The 4,944-nt window shown below is 44.8% G+C and overlaps 1 long non-coding RNA gene across 1 annotated transcript; it reads left to right on the forward strand.

Moving 5' to 3' along the window:
• The first annotated feature begins 2,534 nt into the window (after positions 1–2,534).
• On the forward strand, positions 2,535–3,276 carry LOC134225005 (uncharacterized). Its single transcript, XR_009983130.1, has 2 exons — positions 2,535–2,611; positions 2,681–3,276. It is a non-coding gene; the product is annotated as an uncharacterized LOC134225005 (long non-coding RNA).
• Positions 3,277–4,944: the final 1,668 nt, after the last annotated feature.

The following is a 4,944-nucleotide window of genomic DNA, read 5'->3' on the forward strand; positions in this document are numbered from 1 at the left end:
CCCGATGAAAAAACTGGATAGTTCAGCCATGTGTGTGATTTTGAAGAATCAGTGGTTCTACCGGAATTCTGTCCCTGAAACCATTATCACCGACAATGGCAGTACTTTCACTTCAAAGGACTTCAAAGAATTATTAGACCACTTCAAAATCACACACTGGCTGAACTCCCGCTACCATTCGCAATCGAATCCGGTCGAGCGCGTCAACCGGACAATAAACGCGGCCATACGCACTTATGTCCAGGAAGACCAGCGTGTATGGGATACAAAAGTGCCCGAAATTGAGCTAATGCTCAACACCAGTATCCATGCCTCGACCGGGTTCACTCCGTACTTCATTACCCACGGACAAGAGCTATCGGAGCAGGGGTCCGACCACCGTCTATCTCGTCACGGAGACGAATTATCCGCGGAAGAGAAAGTGGAAAGACGCAAACAGATGTTCACGAACATTCACGAGATCGTTCGGAAAAATCTCGAAAAATCTCACGACGTTTCCCGAAGCCGTTACAATCTGCGTAACCGTACGTTCGCCAAGTCCTTTGCGGTAGGACAGTTAGTCTACCGGAAGAACATGAAGCAGTCTTCGGCCGTCGAAAATTACAATGCCAAACTTGGCCGGCAATATCTACCCTGCCGGGTGAAAGCTAAAATCGGCTCATCCTCCTATGAGCTGGAGGACCTAAGCGGGAAAAACTTAGGAATCTGGCCAGCCGTTCACCTGAAACCAGGGTAGTGTAGAATCTGCCGGTAGGAACATCTGTTTCGCTTTCTCTTCCCAACTCAATTCCCTAGAAGGACTATTGAAAATTCGGTAAATTGCCTCTCACCGGAGAAAAACAAATAGAACAAATAAAAAAAAAAAAACATGCGTCATTCATGCTTCTCGGTTCTCGTCGTCGTTAGAGTTTCAATGGTTGTTTCCTCCTGATACACATCATATGATGCCTCTTCCTCTCATTCATCTCGTTTTCTTCTTTAGTGACAACCGCTGGCGTTGCCAGTGTCACATTTAAGGCGATTGTTTACTAAAATAGTAACGCCTCCCAGGTGGTAAATTTCGTCGATCGAATGATACCTACGATCGAATGAGTCTAGCGAGAACGCTAGACCTTCTTAAATTTATTATAAGGGCCCTAGAATTAATACAATAGTCGATAACTGGTGTGTGCTAATGTGTTGTTCTTTTTAGGATAGTTTTAGCCAGACAACCATATGAATGGAAGGTGTGAATGAAAATTGTCTGAAAGGTGGGGGAATGAATGAAAGTGTGAATGAGTATTTTTTAATCCCGAATTTCACTTCGGTGATGATTAAATAAAATGAAGAGGTTTCTAGAATACTTATTTTTCTCTTCTTAGCTTAAGTTAAATTTACAATAAAAGTATCAATTAGGTAAATAAAAGCTTAATATTTCTAAAGATTTGATTTCGAGAGGTTGGACCTGCTTTTTTCTGACGAACCCTTATGCCGGAAGGCCATGACCCCGGTGATGCATATTATTTTGATTCACTTCGTTCACTAGCTGAGCAGCCAGACTCTATGGTTGAGTGTTAAGTGATCTGGTGGAAAAGAGTTCCTCTCATAAGAACGGACAAATCATTCCACCAGATCTAGTCAACTCGTAACCAAAAGAGAGCTGCAACAGCGAGAACTCCTGACCAAGACCTATTCCCTTCGTAGCTAGACTCTTTAATTGAACGGTTTGTGATCTGGTGGAAAAGAGTTCCTCTCGTCAGAACGGACAAATCATTCCACTAAATCAGTTCACCGCTGAATTAAAAGAGAGCTACTTTGTGTAGAGCCCAATATCCTTTTCCAGTCAGGTAACCAGACTCTATTACGGAATGGTGTGTGATTTTGCGGAAAAGAGTTCCTCTCATAAGAACGGACAAATCATTCCGCCGAAGCTGTTCACCCTTCATTAAAAAGAAAGTTACCGCCTCCCGCCGTATTCCATTCAGGTAGCCAGACTCTATTGCTGAATGGTTTGTGATTTTGCGGAAAAGAGTTCCTCTCATAAGAACGGACAAATCATTCCGCCAAATCTATTCACCATTCAGTGAAAAGAGAGCTACCGTGGTCCATTCTATTCTAATAGCCAGACTCTATCAATGAGAGTTAAGTGATTTTGCGGAGAAGAGTTCCTCTCATTTGAACGGAAAAATCAATTCGCCAAATCAATCTAACTCTAATTGAAAAGAGAGCTACTAGGACAGATTCCTTGACTTTGACTTCTCAAAAAAAAAATATTTTTTTTTACTCGAGGTGGGGGATGAATGTAACCTGTCAAATGAGATTACATAAGATTTTCCATTCAGTTTTTGTTTCTTGTACATAATGCACATTAATATTGATTGGGCCTAAACCCTTTGAAATCTGAAATGAAAAATGCAACGAAAATATCGAAAACCCTATGTTCCTTGAATTCCCCCAATCCTATTCGATCACACGCCGATCATCGCTTATGCACAACCCATGGCAGCCACAGTCGATGATGACTGTCACTCGCGCCGCATCAGCTCCCGAAGGCGCGAGAACGTGTGGAAAAGAACGGAAAAATAACGGGAAATAAAAACAGTTGTCGGACCTACGACAGCTCTCTTAGAAGGTGAACCGTCAAACACACCACCTCGTATAGTGCGCGAATCTAATCACGCCTTTTTTTTCTTTAAATTAGTGCGCCACTTTATTCGCCAAATCGGTGAAGCCCAGTTTTTTCGGCTTGCCAGTCGTGTGTGCCAAACGGAGGAGCGGAAAAAGTGCCAGTTTAGCGAGTTGTGTGATACAGACCCCAGAATCCGCTGCAACGTGTTTTGTGTCGACAATAGCGTCTTCTGGAGCTACCTGCCAAGCTTTCCCCGGCCAGACCCGGCTACTTTTGTTGTCTATTTGGCGGATCACGATTGCTCGTTCCGAAGGTTACCGGTGTGCCACGTTTTGGCCCGGTCAAGGTGTGGAAAAAGTCTCGGAAGCCACCGGCGTGCCACGTGGGGGCCCGGCAAAAACGCTCATCCTCGAAGAAGTCATCCGACGGAAATCGACGGCTAGCCACGATACGGTACGGCCGGAGCAGCAAGTGTCGTCCAAAGGAAGAAAAAAACAGCCAAGTTTTGAAGGATGCCACGCCAAGTCGTTGCTCGGGATCCAGTGCCCACGGTACGCGCTGTCCCCGCTCGGCACTCAGCAGAAGTGAGATTTGGTATGTGATGTGCATTTCCTATCATTTCCTAATCCCCAATTAAGAATGAATAATAATATATAATGTAAATCTAATTACAACGGTGTCTAGACCTTTTGATAAACTATTATTTCCATCTGAATTTTCATTAGCTCGTTTACTCCACCTCGACCATTTTATTAAGGGAAGCCTTTCCGCCCTACCTAAGACCACCCTCCAATTTCTCCCAAGAGCTAGCAAATATACGACCCTGAGGTCACGAGGTCATGAAGCGGCCTTTATTACAAGATGAGCTAAGAAGTGCGGAAGAAGTTCTTTGGAAGCTAGCACAAGCAGAAGGTTATGTTGAAGAGGTGCGGTTACTAAAAAAGAAGGGGAAACTCGGAATTGGCAAACCGGTGGCGCATTTATCGCGATCGAGTTCACTGTACAAACTCACGCCGTTTTTAGACGGCCATGGCGTGCTGCGTATGGGAGGTAGAATGCAAAATTCTGTATCAGCTACATTCGATGAAAAGTTTCCAATCATTTTACCGAAGGCGCATGAGGTTACAGATAAGTTATTGCAAAAGTACCATGAGAGATTTGGACATGCCAACAGGAAACCATATTCCACGAGGTGCGCCGAAAGTTCCACATACCAAAGCTAAGAACGACAATTTCGCGAGTGATGAAGAACTGTGCCTGGTGCAAGGTACATCGTTGCCGACCGGAGGTGCCACTTATGGCTCCACTTCCTGTTCAGAGAATTACACCGGGGTTGAGACCATTCAGCGCAGTTGGTCTTGACTACCTTGGGCCAGTAGAAGTATCTGTTGGTAGACGATCGGAGAAAAGGTGGATCTGTTTGTTTACCTGTCTGGCGGTTCGTGCGATTCATCTGGAAGTTGTGGATAGCCTCACTACGCAATCGTGCCTGATGGCAATTCGTCGATTTATCTGTAAACGGGGTGCTCCAGAAGAATTCTTTTCCGATAACGGAACAAATTTCAGAGGCGCTTACAATGAACTCAAGAAAACGGTAGAGCAAATTAATCAAAAGTGTGCAGAAGGAATTACAAGTGCCAGCATCAAGTGGAATTTCAATCCTCCGGCCACACCCACATGGGGGCATTTGGGAAAGACTAGTGCGATCGGTGAAAGAAGTTCTCAAGGTTTTGAACGATGGAATACGATTAACAGACGAAATTTTGCGGACAGCATTAGCAGAAGCAGAAGACATCGTGAATTCACGGCCGTTAACTTATGTGCCGGATACAGCGGAAGAGGATGCGCTCACACCGAATCACTTCTTACGTGGATCAGTCAGAGAACAGGATGGAATGCCCCAGTGTCCAGAACACATAGCAGGAGCGATGCGGGACGTGTACAAGCGTTCTCAGGTTTTAGCAGAAGAATTGTGGAAACGTTGGTGTAAAGAATACTTGCCAACAGTTAATCAACGAACCAAATGGTATAGTGAGAAAAAACTCGTACGCGTCGGAGACCTAGTTTTTGTGGTGGATGGTAACAACAGAAGGTGCTGGATACGAGGAATCGTAGAAGCGGTGTATGCTGGAACGGATGGCAGAATTAGACAAGCTGATGTAAGAACATCTAAGGGAATATTCAGACGTGCTGTGGCAAACTTGGCGGTTTTGGAGATTCAGGACAGTAAATCCGGATCCTCAGGAAAGGAAGTACCGGAGTTACGGGCTGGGGATGTGTTAACACCACTGGGCTAGTGACTGTGCGCCAGTCTATGAATTGAAGGAGAAGATAAT

Source organism: Armigeres subalbatus, chromosome 3 (genome assembly GCF_024139115.2).
Source record: "Armigeres subalbatus isolate Guangzhou_Male chromosome 3, GZ_Asu_2, whole genome shotgun sequence".
Classification (NCBI taxonomy): Eukaryota; Metazoa; Arthropoda; class Insecta; order Diptera; family Culicidae; genus Armigeres; species Armigeres subalbatus.